Here is a 15,141-nt window from a genome sequence, read left to right as displayed (position 1 = left end):
GGATAGACTGGAAAAATGGGCTGATTCCAACGGGATGAAGTTCAACAAGGCCAAGTGCCGGGTCCTGCACTTTGGCCACAACAACCCCCTTCAGCGCTACAGGCTGGGCACAGAGTGGCTGGAGAGCAGCCAGACAGAAAGGGACCTGGGGGTACTGATTGACAGCAAGCTCAACATGAGCCAACAGTGTGCCCAGGTGGCCAAGAAGGCCAATGGTATCCTGGCCTGTATCAAAAATAGTGTGGTCAGCAGGACAAGGGAAGTGATCCTTCCCCTGTACTCTGCATTGGTGAGGCCACACCTGGAGTATTGTGTTCAGTTCTGGGCCCCTCAGTTCAGGAGGGATATTGAGGTGCTGGAGCGGGTCCAGAGAAGAGCAACAAGACTGGTGAAGGGACTTGAGCACATGACCTATGGTGAGAGGCTGAGGGAGCTGGGGTTGTTCAGCCTGGAGAGGAGGAGGCTTAGAGGTGACCTCATTGCTCTCTATAACTACCTGAAGGGAAGTTATAGTCAGGTGGGAACTGGTCTCTTCTCCCAGGCAGTTAGCAATAGGACAAGGGGACATGGACTTAAACTCTGCCAGGGGAAGTTTAGGCTGGATATTAGGAAGAAGTTCTTTACGGAAAGAGTGATCAGGCATTGGAATGGCTGCCCAGGGCGGTGGTGGACTCACCGTCCCTGGAGGTTTTTAAACTGAGATTGGACATGGCTCTTAGTGCCATGATCTAGTAAATGGGCTGAAGTTGGACCAAGGGTTGGACTTGATGATCTCTGAGGTCTTTTCCAACCTAGCCAATTCTGTGATTCTGTGATTCTGTGATTCTGTGAAACTCCACAATTCAAATGTAAGAGTATTTTAGGAACCAAGCATTAGAGACGCCAGAAAGAACGCTGTGAAGAGGTGAATGTAATGCTGCGGGATGCATCATTTGAACGGAAGTAAAAAGACTCTGATCAGATAATACGCAACAGAAAAAGGCTTTTAATGAGGGCAAATGATGATTGCCAATTAATTTCACTATGAACACGGCCTGAAAAAAGAACGTACCCTGGAACACAAATACCGATTCTTTGCATATTGCTGATATAAATGCTAGTTTTCGCTTAGGAAAAAATGTCGTTTTCTTTCTCAATTTGCCTTTCAACACATGAATTCATATGTGCAGCCTTAGTATAGTAAACAATGGCTTGCAACTCAATAGTCTAGATACATTATCTCACCACAAGTGAGCCTGCCTAGACTCCCGAAGGTGTGAGCAGCACTGCCAGGGTGCCCACGGACATGGGGACTCCTGCTGAAAATCACTGGGTTTGTGTTCTATAATCATCCACCCAACCACATTAAAATGTTCTTTATTTATTATGTTCGCAATCTTTTGTAGTTATCATCAGGACGTTGTTGTAAATAATAAAAAAAAAAAAGCAGAAATGTTCCCTTTAAACTTGTATTTCAAAATGTACATGCCTGGAGAGTACATATAGACCACTTTAACAGGGTATGTTAAAATGTAACCGCATAACGTTAATACAGAGCATTAGTCTTTGTCTTCTTTGCAAGGCTATAGACGTGGCTTCTATCACCCTCAGCGACTGGTATAGAGCATAAATCACCTTTAATTCTGAAGCACTGTCAAACTTCGCTCAGTCTTGAACATGCTGACATAACAACTTTATTTAAAGAAAAGCTTCCCTTGTTCATGCAAAGCGCTGCCGCTTCAGTGAATCACTTCGCAAATATAACAGAGAGAATAAAAATCTTACAAAACAACTCATTTCCCTCTGGCTTTTTAAAGCAGAAAACAACCTTGTGGTGTCTCAATGCACACGTGCCTGGGTTTGCTTTCTGGCTTTCTGCTCACCTTCAAAAGCCCAGCACAATTACACACTGGAAGCAAAGGACAAGTTAAAAATATCAATTTCATTTTGAAAACACAATTTCAGTACTCTTTAAACAGCTGTTCATTTAAATATGCTGTCTTTGATGTAGTAAAACACGCTCACAGATTTCACAAACATTCCATAAAATCTGCATTAAAATGTTTACTGCACCTTATGGGAAGTTAACAAAAAGGAAAATAGCTCTACCTGCCAATCTGCCTCATAAAAACAGAGCAGTGTAGTCAAGATCCTCAGACACAAGACCACAAGCAAGGAAACTCAATGATTTTGCTACCAATCCACATTACAAAAATTCAGTGGTACTTTACTATTCAACAACAGCAACCTGCGTTATTTCTAACAGAATAACATTGCAATTATCTAAGTATGTAACAGCTAGAATGGCAAACGGGGCAGAGGCCAAGTTCGAGGCACTTAAAAAACAGGGGAAAATAGGTGTCTAGAGTATTCAGAGTAAAGCTGAAATAATTCATCTTAGACCTATGACAAAGTACCCGTTTCAGAGACAAAACTGCTGAAACACAATAGCAAAAACCACTGAATATCTTTCGCAAATCAAACTCTTCGTTTATATCACACCACGGAGATACCTCAGTAATTCTGCCAACTTCAAAACGATTTTCTGTTCGGTACCGTTCGAGACCAGAAAGGCCGAGCCCACGTGGTCCCGGCTGCGGCGCAGTAACTGTCTGCCTTTGCCCAGGAAATTTCATTTAGTTGGGTGCTCAATTGCAGCAGAACTGAAAGAAATTAATACTCTGTTCTTGGTGACTCTGTCACCTTGTAAGATGAAATGCAGCTGCCCAAGGCATAGCCAGCTGACAAAATGTCACCTAGGGCACCCTACACAGTCCATGCTGGTGATGCTGGCCATGGCCATATGGAGCACCTCACTGTTGCTGGATGCAGAAATGCAGTTGCCCCTCCCTGGTACTGTGCTCTTCCTCTTACGTCACCTTGGCCCCACAATGTCTACTTCACTTTGAAAATTCTTGGTTTTATTTCTTTGTGATTCTGGGTAACAACAAACCGTACCATGCAGCATGATTTACTGTTAGAAGAAATAATAATAATACTGGAAAAAACGTTCTAAAATTGCTTTACCATTGGCATTTTCTTTAATACTTTATGATATTTACCCATATGAGTTACATGCATGTCTTAATATGTGGCCATAAATAGATGAATATATGATAAGAAATATAAGCATATAGAGATACCTTCTATTTATGGAACGACGGAATCATTCTCTAAGTTAAAAGGCAAGAAATATGAATTACTGAAGCACTGATAAAAAGCGTATCACAGTTGTCACAATAAAAGTTACTGTCAAAAATAAACTTAAGATGTAGAAATGTGAAAGTAGAGTTGATGGTTTTGATCATTATTTTCACTGGAGTGTTAGGGGCCAGGGGTGTGACTTGTTATCTTAGGGAACAGTACCACGATAAAATTACTACAAAACTCTAAAAAAAAAGGCATCCCTAAATATAAACTCATTTAACCCAATGTTTAGGTTCACTTGGTGATGTCCCAGGTGCAAAGGTTATAGGGTTTTTCACTTCGGCTGCGCGATGTGAAGCCTGGAGAGCTGCGGGGCAGGACCAGCCGGGCACAGGGCACAGAGATGCTGTTCTGGCTCTAACCCACCCTGCGGCTCCCCTTCAGTTTTGCAAATTCCTGTGTAAAACCAGTTTCACTGGTTTACAGGCCCTTTATATTCGTAAGTGCCACAAAGAGACCATCACAGACCCAATATGAAGCAGCATAACTCTGCTTACGCTGTTCCATTTACCTCAACTAATTAACTAGCAATAGTTTAGGTAAAGAATGAAAATAGGTGTTCACAAAGAGCTCCGTGATGTAGGAGGGTCACAAAGAACCTGCAACTCATACTGTGCAATTGAACACCTTTGTGAACTGTGGAGTTGGTCTCTGGTTCTTCAGGCACACGGATGGGGGATAACACACCAGTTTCATTTTCTTGCTCTCAGTACAGGTAATTAAGCATATTACAATAAAAGGAGCCTTCAAAAGTGTAGTATTCTCTCTAGGTACTCGATACAATAATTAACAAGGTTAGAGTCTTCTGAGCACACTTAGCGGTTCTTTCTGGTATGGAAGGACACCTCTCAGCATCAGGAGGATTCGAGTCAGACTTGCTGAATCATCTCGCCTTGGACAATTCAATATTCTGAGATAACCATTCCAAACTGCTGTCAGCAAGCACAAAGACATTTTCATTTCTTTATTTCAGCACTGTGAGTGTGGTCATTACTAAGACAGAAAAAAAAGCAGAAATGCACACTGATCATCATGTTTTTTAAAACATTTACGTCCAAGCGAGCAATAGCACTGAAATGCAGCACACGCCACCTCTCAGGACATTGTCCCCGCTCACTGAAGCTGTCGGCTTGTACAGCCATCTTCACAGCAGATCCGAGCTCCTACAGTCTCCGGAGTTACCTGTTCAGGTGTACTGATCTCTCCACGTCCGGAAAAAATACTGTTGTGTAAGTACGTGAGTACACACTGACCAGACACTGCAGCACACATGGATCAACAGCACCTGCTGTTACAACCGGGGTCTTTGCTGTGCTGCCCCTCACCTCATCCTTGGTACCGCGGAGACTTTGCTTTAACATCCAGGCAGGTGAAGGCCGTGTTACTGGGGTCTTGTTCTCGCCTTAGTTTTCAGGCACTTTCAAAGCACTGCTGTCTAAATTCTGAAGCACCGATTTGATGAGCACCTCCTGAGTTTCATTTGCTCTGATGCTATTTTGTGAATGTCTATATTCCAGTAATTTCTTTGGCCAGGATTGGCCATGAAGCTTTCCAAAGAGGGCAATCACGTCCCAGCACTCTTCAGCGGTTCGTGTGCAAGAATGAGAGGAATAGCTCCTATAATGAACAATGACCTCACTGCTACTGAAAACTAAAAAAGTACACAGCTGGCTAAGTGCCAATGTTAAATGGAAAGAAGCCCTAAAATAAAAATGGCTGGAACACGGGATGCCAAGTAAGTGCACACACAGATCAGCCCAAGCAGGATACAACGTGGTAGGGGAGGCAGCAACGAGACAGGGAGAAGATGGTCAGTCTGAAAAATCTCGGTTTTTTTAAGTGATTATCTACATTATCACCTGAAACACTTCTGCTGTGTTACATTGTAGATGGGCGACCTGGAAGGTGCCTTTAACAGGACAAACTCCAAAGTTTTTAATTCCAAACTGCAGGTTAACAGGTAAGACGCAGATTTCGGAAGGAGACAACAGCACAAAAGACAAAAGGGGAAGGATCAAATTTATACAGTGTGGTGTTTTACCAGAAACAAGGTAAATTATACAAAACATGATTCTACAAGCATTCACTGTAACCTTTGAACTACTTTTTACTCCTGCTCCACCTTTCCAATCTCTTGACTAAAAAGGCAGCTTTGAATGTGATAGCAGAGCTTTCCAATTTCACCACGAGGACAACTGAAACAGCTACTTTCTTCTGTTGTTGGAAAAAGATTTTGTCCAATCAGGGTTGGCTACCATAACATGTGAAAAATTACTGCAATATTCAAATGCACATGTGCTCATAAAGATTCGAACTTAGGCGCAATTTGATCACAGAAATTCTTACAGATACATGGGATCGGGGCATAGAGAAGTGTAACTAGATCGCCTGATCAGGAAGATTTCCCCCATTATGTCCAAGGATGAAGAGCTGTCAGGTACACAACACTTTAGTTATAAGCCTTAAAGAATTGCCCAAATGCTGACAAACTCACCACTGTCAGCAGAAACTACAACAATCCCTGCTGATTTTAGCTTTTGGAAAGCTCAAGTTCAGAGTCATTCTTAACAGTGTGCTGTCACACTGTAATGGTGATTTCCATTCTACACTTTGTTAAAATCCAGATTTCAATAGAAAGCTAGTTCTGTGAAAAACCTTACAGATGTCATGTTTCCATGTAAACACCTAGCACAACATTCCCCCTGAAATCTCCAGGAAAACGAAAAAAAATCCTGTGAAATTTGTCAAGCACTGTTAGATTTCAAGAGTTGTAGTTGTGTATTTATACTTCCAGGCAGCATATGAATTTACTGTGACTGTGCATGTAAAGTGCATTTTTAGAACACAGAGTAATTAGATGCTGGAAGGTGCAAATCTGAAAATCTGTCCCTTAAATGCAGGCTGGTGCACCGGGAGGCAGGTGTAACACAGCCTGTAACAAAGCAAGGTGCTGACAACTTTGGCTCTAATCCATCAAAGCACTTAAGCACATGTTTAATTTTAAGCACATGAGTAATTCTATCAACTTTAATAGGGCTACTCATGGTTTAAGTACTGTGATGGATGGGGGCCAGAGTGTGCAGAACCTTTAAGAATGCTGCATGGCCTATGTTATATGAAGAAAAAATGGCATTCTTCTACTGAACAATTAAGTTATAAAAGCTTTGGAAGCAAAATTTACCAACACAGAGATGCGAAGATAAAATACGATGCAAGTTCTCATGTGCAAGATGGTGTTGTATCTTTAGTTTGCCCTTCTTTTTCCTCTGACATCTGTGCTATGGCCATATGCCACCTATGCCCATAACACTTTGCTTTGAAAGGGACAATCACAGTAGGCGGTCTTACGCAGAAAAGACCCAAAACTTAGCTACTATTTACACTTCTTAAATAAGATGCTACTGTAATAAATGGAATTTGAAAACATTATTACTACAGCCTTTCAAACGTAAGCTTGCCATTATAGAAACCAACGTAATGTCGTTTCAACTTTAACTGGCTTCACCGTTCATTAACTCTTCTGTAACATCAATTATATTGGATATTCAAAGCTGTACAGTTGCCTCTCCCATACACATATAACGTGTGGCAAATTCAGATGTTTTTAAGTAAAAATATGATTTATTTAAAATATTTTATTCAGTCAATGTTAAGGACGTTAAAAACAGAAAAACACCTGCTCTGCAAATTTCTAGCTGGGACAGGCTCTGCACACCAGAGGGAACTGACTTGATCTCTAAACCACTCACCAGAAAATTCTGGATCTTGTTTTATCTGAATATGGCTCCAAAAATTGTTACCAAGTTTTCAGAAAACTATTTTCTAAAAAAGGAAGAGAATGGAACAATTTGAAAAAATCCTTTACAGACATTTTCCAGGAGGTTGAAACAGCCTCACTAAATAGTAACACACAAGAGACATCTAGTTTTATTCCTGTACTCAGAAGCTGGAAAAGCTCTAGAAAAATTTTGGTATATAGCCATATTGTCCCAAAGTAATATCCGCTTCGAAACAAACAAGGGAGAAAAAAATCAAAGTAAATTAAGTGACCCCTGTACCCAGGGACCAACTTCCCCCCCCATACCAAAGGTACCGTTACAATTTCTGTCTGCTTACTACAAGTCCCCAGTCAACAGCAAATGCGTAATGGAAGCATATGGTTAACGGGGAAACAAACCTTTTCTGCCAAACATTGCAAGGATTCCAAACTTTTGCCTGGCTTTAGAGTGGAATAAAATTAAAGCTGATTATTATTTGTCTTCCCTACCATAAGCGTAGCATACGGTATAAAAACAGAGCAGCTAGGTGAGCCGTTCTACTTTCCTCGCGGCGTAAGTTAGGGGGACTAAAATCTTATTTTCAAGAGTAGGGAAATCAAAGGCCATGCAAGACCGCTCCTTGTAGGTCTGCCCCGTTCTAATGCTGTCTCAGACCTTCACAATAAAACGTATTCCCTGACTGCTACCAGTCTGAATTGGGTACAGTCCAGCTTTCGCCCGGACTGCCCCTGCCTGACTTGATCGCTCCTCCATTTGTCAGCAAGTATGACTGAGAACAATTGTGTGTTTAGGTTTGGGGTTTGCTGTTATTTTTCTTTCTTCTTTTACTTGTTGGTGAACACGCAGCAAAGAGAATACGAAAATAAATACCTTTTTTGTAGATTATGTTGTCTGAGATATCTTCAGCAAGGGAATTATATACTACTGCCTATTAGATGGAATTTATAGAAAATTAAGTACACTACTAAGAGACTTTAAATTTCCCTTAAATGCCATTCAAAAAGAGAATGCTTTGAATCTATGTCACTGTAGAATCTCTAATTTTTTTGCCAGAATTCCCAGCTTATTAAAACAGTGTGTACAGTGTGGTACATCAACGTGTTCTGTAGGGCTACTACTGTTAACAGTTTTAATAATAATTCTGACAATTTCTAACTTTAAAAGCTTTTTCAGTTATGACAATGGAGTTTTTTGTTATTATTTTTGTATAACAAATGAAATTATCCGCGTATCTAGCACTTCTGCTTCACCTGTGTACAGGCACCACAGCGGCACTGGCTGAGAGCACGAGCGTCTTGTCCTTACAGATAAGGGAATGGAGACAAAGTGACTACGGCTCCAAAAGGCAATTCAGAATAACCATAACACAAGTCAGCTTTTCTCCAATAAACATTCGGGAGGTCGAAGCATCATATTAGACTCCTATATGCCAGAAACCAAAAAGCAAACCAAAACAAAAACCCACCATCCACACCTCCAAAGAAACGACATGGTACTACTCCCAGCGAATTCCTTAGCATCACACAACTCTCAACTAAGGTCACCTTATTTCAGGTGAATATGTCCAATTCCTTTAATACATTTTTCTAGTCTTTAAAAATAAGAATCTCACTGTGTCCTCAAAGCTTCCAGTAACATATTGATTAATCGGGGTTCTGTTATTCTAGATTTAAAGAGAAACACAGTTTGATACTGTTCCAAACTGGAATTCAAAGCTGTTTTTTCTTTATTCAGGGTGGTTTTACAGTATTTTTCTCAAGCCTCGATCATTGTTAAATGATCTCCCGTTATATCTAGCACAAGTGTCAGTGAGCAGGTAACCCTGAGCAGAGCAACTCCCCCAACATTCACCAGAAACAAACCACCCAACTCTGTTACCCCTCAACACCGAGGTTTATTCTTACAGCTCACACGAAGCTTCACACACTAACACCCAATCTCATGTTTGTAAAGGGCAGGTTTGTTAATGTCACAGTCACTGTTCATTTCTTCTTCATTTCTACACAACTATACCACAAGACAATGAGAATTAAACCAAGCAAAATTCAGTTTGACTTATTTCCATCAAAAGAGCATTAGTATAACAAAATTAAAACTCCTGCATATACAGTTCCAAGCAACCTGACTGAATTGCTCTTTATATAGTATCTCCCACACCACTAATGTTACTACCGCGTTTTTACTGAGATGAGACTGTGTCAAGAGTCAAGACTGCATTGCTTTCCAGAGCTGGAAAGTGCTCACACCAGCTACGACGTGCAATACAGCTGTGGGGACAATGCAATACAGCTGTGGGGACAATGCAATACAGCTGTGGGGACAATGCAATACAGCTGTGGGGACAATGCAATACAGCTGTGGGGACCAAACAAGTCTCACAACAGGGAATCCAGCAGAGAAAATCTGGTGCATGTCTTAGCATCGTTGCAAGAGAAAATTCAGCAGCAAGAAGCGCGTTAGCCTACAGCAACACTTGCTGGTTCTTCCACAAGGTCCCCCCACATCGCTGGGTGACATCCAGGCCTCTGCAGACAGTAACTGCAACCCCAGAGCTGTTCTAACACCTCCCGCAACCTCACCTGGGTGACCCTTTCCTCCAGGGAAACAAAACTTTGCCCTCTAGATTAGTGTGTTCCAACCATAAAGCTCTGAGGTGCAATAACGTTGGCTCGGTTACAGCAAAGGGTCACTCGTATCGAGTTAGGGCTGCCCTCAACATAAAAGGTATAGTTTATATCATTAAATGGACAACTGAAGTATTCATGTCTCTCACACAGCTCAAGGGAAACTTTTGTGACTACTGGTCTCAAAGAAAGAAGTCAAAGGAGTCCAGACTCTCCTGATACAAAAGGGTACAAGTTTTTAAATCTGATTTCTAATATCTTAAAATCTCCTATTGTTACAACCAACACCTATGTCTCCTGAAACCGTAAAATTACAGGAGGAAAAGTTTCCATTTCACCTCACTTGTGCAATTGCCAGTGGTTTTAGACAATCAGCTTCACGTTCGGAAAAAGTCTTCCCTGGTTTAGTCCCTCGCAAAGTAACAGGAGTGAAAAATCACTTTAAAAAATGATGATCTTAAGAAAGGCAGTCTCTACGTACAGCCAAATTAAACTTTAAACTCATTCAAACCTTAATTAAAATTATAGCTACTAGCACACATTCCTCATACGCTCAGTAAAGCTCTGATGTATTTACACAGATACCTTGACACACTTATGCAAGTGAAGTTAGTCTCTTAAAAGCCCAAGAACATGGAAATTATTGAATTACAATGAAGTTTCCACGCAAAAGAGATCAACCACGTTGAATTTCAAAGCCAGTACTGGAAAGAGTAAGCATAACACAAAAGCACAAAGAATCAAATTTGTGCATTAAAAAAATTCTCCAAAAGCAACTTAACACCAAAACCAGCTGGTCTCAAAGGCTGGTAACAAGCCCGAACTCTGATCTTTTAGTACTATTTACCTTTGATAGTCTGGATGTTTTATTTCTGCAGAGTTTATGTACGTGCCTTTATAAACCATTTCTCATATCCATGCTTTTGCAATGCTTCTTTGCCTATGTAATTGCAATCAGAAGAGGAGAGCACCGGAGCGGCTTCAGATGAGAACTACTCGGCTGACAGGAACACAATCCATCCCATGAGAAACTGGCCCCAACATAAAATCCATTAAAAAACCCAAACAAAAACTGGTCGTCTACCTGGAGGTTTTAAAATTATATTCTATTTTCTACTTAGACTGGAAGGCAACACTGAAAGCTGAATAAAAATCAGATATAAAAATAGTTCCTGACAGCAACACAAAGGTTTTTCTGAAGAGATTAGCAAGAAGTACAGCCCAGAGTTCAACATGTATCAGGCAATAGCTGCCTTCAAAGTATTACACAGATTTCTATAATTAACATGATATGAAATACTTTCGTTTCTTTTCCAGTCATTAAACGTTTTGCACTACCAGAAGTGAAGAAGATGTAAGAAAAATATTTGTAAATAAACATAAAATATTACCAGGCAACAACAACAAAAATATCCTCACTTCCTTCCAAGCACAAATATAGTCACCATCACATTAAATTCATCGTGAAATCCTGCAGCCAGCAGGGAGTATTGTTTCAGGCAACAGGTTCCACCTACCTTTCTTCTTGCTGGCCTGACTAGAGAAGATACTGTCAAGCAAAGGACATCAAAAATACCTATTTTATTCCTAGCCACCTATGGCTCCATTTGCAGAAAAGTCAGAGTCAACTTACTGAAAGAAGCGCAAGTTTCTGTACCACTGCTTCTGAACTAATTTTGCTCTGGACTAAGTCAATCTACTTAAAACTGTATTACAAGTTAAGTGGTGAAACATTCTAATAAAAAATCTCACACATTTAACAAGAAAAAAATCTTTCTTGAGTAGAGAGGAGCTGTAGAAATGAACCTGAAAACACAAGATACGTTTCCCTTACCCAAGACGATAGTTCCCATTACGCCCATTCATTTAAATTGTACGGTAAAAGAGCACTTTCACAATTCAAATTTACCATTCCGCAACCGTGTCATAGCAAGCTATTTTTAGTTACAAAAGTTTAAGCGTATACAGCACACAACTACGGTTTTTAGGCACACAGGACCGGCTCCTAAACTTCTCCTCAGTTAGCCCGGAGCAGATGGGTAGGTACCGAAAAAACTTCCTTCTCAGCTTCTTGCCTCATGCGCGTTACAAAATCCACTTCTGTGCCAAGCAGCTGAATCTTACAAGATAGTACTTTCTAAGCAGTTTCTTTTTTTTTTAAGTTGGCAGAGTAGTTTTTCCACACGAGCTTCCTCTCATGCAGATTACTTCCCAACAAACACCGAGAGGCTGAGGCTCTGCTCCTTGCAGAGTTATTTATACTCAAACTGAGCACAAAGGAGACACACAGCATCTAGAACCTGATTCATCGCCTGGTTAGGTCCTGTTTGTGCAAACCTAAGCCTGAGCATGTGAAGTATAAAATACAAGATTTGAACTGTTACTCAGATTAACAAATGGGTTGTCAAAAACAAACTCGATCAAAATTCAAGTTTTCCCCATTTAAAATACCAATATTGAATTCCCAAATATTACAAGTGAAACAAACAAACAAAAAAAAGTGGGTGTTTTTTTTTTTTTAAATCTGCTTAGGAAATGCTGTTTCTTAAAGCAAAGAATGTTCCCCACAAGCCACAACACGCCACGATCCTGGATTTCCAGGGAATTGTACCTTCGGTACCAAGAGGGTTCATTTAACCAGGAAGATATAATTTAGAACCAGGAAACGTTCAATGGTATTTTGGACGAACATTGTGGATCCAAATTAGCGCCTTCTCCAATGCAACACAAATTAACTGGAAAAATTCCAAACAGCTTTTGTTGGGAAGTCTGGAAGTCAGGCAGATGCAGCGCAGAAACCTTCACTTTACTGTACTCAACATCTACATGTATTTGGACTCAAGCGGCAAGAAGAATGACCTCTTACTGAGCTTAAAATTGGATATTAATTATACCTGAATAAGCACATTTATTATCATTTCCCCTGATAAAAGGGAAGTTATACTGCTGTAATTTAAGTCAAACTATGACAAAGGCACAATTATCATGTCCTGGCCCTGACCTGACATTTCTAAATGGTAACAGAAAAGTAAAAGATACAGTTCATACAGATAGTATATAATAAGTTAGAATATTAGGCCAAAAGAGTTACATGAGAAATAATTTTCTGATACCTAGCACACCAGTTAGAATCTGTAGCACTCTGCTATATTTGTTCAATTACTTTCACAACATATGGTCCTTTAAATACTAATAATCTAATTTAAATGAGAAACATACACAGCTGAAGAAAATAATCTCAAGAGCATGTGTATACTGCTAGAAGTTATAACCCTGCAAATTACTTAAACAGTAATAATTGGGCACAATTATTGATCCAACCAGCTGCTACCTTGGCTGCAACAAAAACACTGCAAGAGCCCCGAGAAGCTGGAGATACCTTGGCACTCTGCACCTGACTGACCTCGGCGGCGTCCCGGCTAACGCGGGGGTATGAACCAGGCTGCATAAATAACCTGCAAGATTTGCATTCCATTCATGGACAATAAAATGGAAACAGGAAGACAAGAAACTTCGAAGGAAATATAGGACTTTTTAGATTATTCAAGTATTAGTCTTTTTAAAGAAAGAGAAAAAACATGACTTAACCTGAATTTTGTTTCTTGGAGTTCTGAAAGTGCCAGTGGGCAGAACCCGGCAAGAGACCTGAAGGGGAACCTCTACAAATCTTACACTTTTTCCCTAACCCTGTATAAGCACCATTTCTAACACATGCTGCTTGTACCCAGCCCCGCTCACCAGTTCAGCTCCAGTACCCAGCCCAGCTCACCGGTACAGCTCCGGTACCCAGTACCCCCTGCTCCTTCCAGATCTGTCCCCAGCTACTGGAGAACAGGCAGAATGGCCCCACTTCAGTAACCTCTAACATAGAGCAAGACAAGACTTTCCTCCAAAACGTTTAACGCGCAGAATTACAAAATCTCTTTCTTCACAAAAAGTTTAACAGAAAGAAAAACGACGTTTACTCCCACAAGCTACAAGAACATATTTTCAACACATGCAAACAATATGCAGAAATGCCTTATGAATCCACTACCTGGAAATCAGATAACAACATAGATCTGCCTAAAGCATAATGATATTCACTGGCATCTCCTCATGTACTTTCGTGCACAAATTAAGCAAGACTTTTGAGGAGTTTTGGCCTCCTATACAACACACCCAACTGCATACACTGCATGTTCCAAATACATTTATGAAATGTGTAAGTCGTGTTATTTTGGTAGGTTACTAACAGTTGGTGTTGGCAGAGAAATGCTACATTTCTTTAAAAACGCAAATCACATAAACCTAGTCATAAACATTTTTATGAGCAGGGGTTTTTATAAAGCACTGTACTGACATTAGTTAGCCAATCCTCAGCCTTTCCTAAGGAGGAGATTAAGTATTAAAGTACATCCAAGGTGTGGCATCGTATCAGTTGACCCTTAATGGCAGTTACACAATTAGAGCAAATTCTCTACCAGCTTCACCATTTGAAAGCAGAAGCCTACGACAATGCTGAATTCTACCAAGTGACTCTGGCAGAAGAATCCCAGTGGACTATTTACAGTCTGATTTGTGTAACTACAAATTAAGTCACTACACAGAAAAAAATTTAAAATAACCATTTTCACGCTACATGATAATTATGCAAATCTGCAAGGTATGAAGGTAGTGGAAACGTTCTGTCTCGAGCACCGTGCCTCGGAGAATACTTCAAATATTTGTCTGACCTAACTACATATTTATCATTTCTCCATTAGGAATTGATAAAAAAAGGAAAGGGGGGAGAATAAGTAACTGGGTACTAATTTCACCTTGGGCAATCAACATTCATATTCAGCATTAATATTCAGGAAATGCCCCAAGTCTCAATCATTAATGATTAAGTATCACCACACCCTGGAATATTTTACTACATATCTGTATTGACATCATGAGATCCAAGCTTCAAACGTAATTGCTTGCCATTTTAAAGACCTTCTCGGAATTAAGACGCTGGCTGCAATGGCATGTATGAGCTCCACCTCTGTGCCAAGGTGGCAGACAACTGAATTCAAAATGCTGTAGTCTCAAATTCCAACTCCTCAACAGTTTGAAGGCGTAGTAGGACATTTTTAAATATAAACAAACATCTTCTGGACAAACAAATTTAGAAAATTTTAACCTTAGACTAAGAGGGACTCTTGTATTTAATGAGAAGCAACCTTGGTCATTTCACTCACTCAGCACCATACACGCGCTGCACAACTTTCCAAAACATTTACAGCCGCAATCTTGAGCTTACACAACTTGGATTCCAGTGAACACTGAGCACATGCAAATTGCTCTAGGAATCAAAGCCACCCCACCGCCCCGCCCTGCGCAGGAGTCCCACGCCACAATTCCGCGACAACGGCTCCGGCAGCGCCCGCGTACACAGCGAGTCGCCTCCTACCAAATCTTCATTCGTTAATTTCCTCTATAGAGTTAATAGAGAATTCACAAGTCCAGTCACATATACTCCCATCGTAACCACTTTTATAACACTTTCAAATGAAGCTTCTTAAAAAAATCTGATCCAAGAAGTA

General features: G+C 40.5%; 1 protein-coding gene across 4 annotated transcripts in view; it reads right to left on the bottom strand.

Annotated features, from left to right (window-relative positions):
- Positions 1-15,141, bottom strand: part of GNAS (GNAS complex locus) — a 145,939-nt gene that overhangs the window by 59,180 nt on the left and 71,618 nt on the right. The window lies entirely within an intron of this gene.

This window comes from Patagioenas fasciata, chromosome 16, assembly GCF_037038585.1.
Source record: "Patagioenas fasciata isolate bPatFas1 chromosome 16, bPatFas1.hap1, whole genome shotgun sequence".
NCBI lineage: Eukaryota > Metazoa > Chordata > Aves > Columbiformes > Columbidae > Patagioenas > Patagioenas fasciata.
The sequence above is the reverse complement of the archived record's forward strand: the minus strand, read 5'-3'. Positions and strand labels throughout refer to the sequence as shown.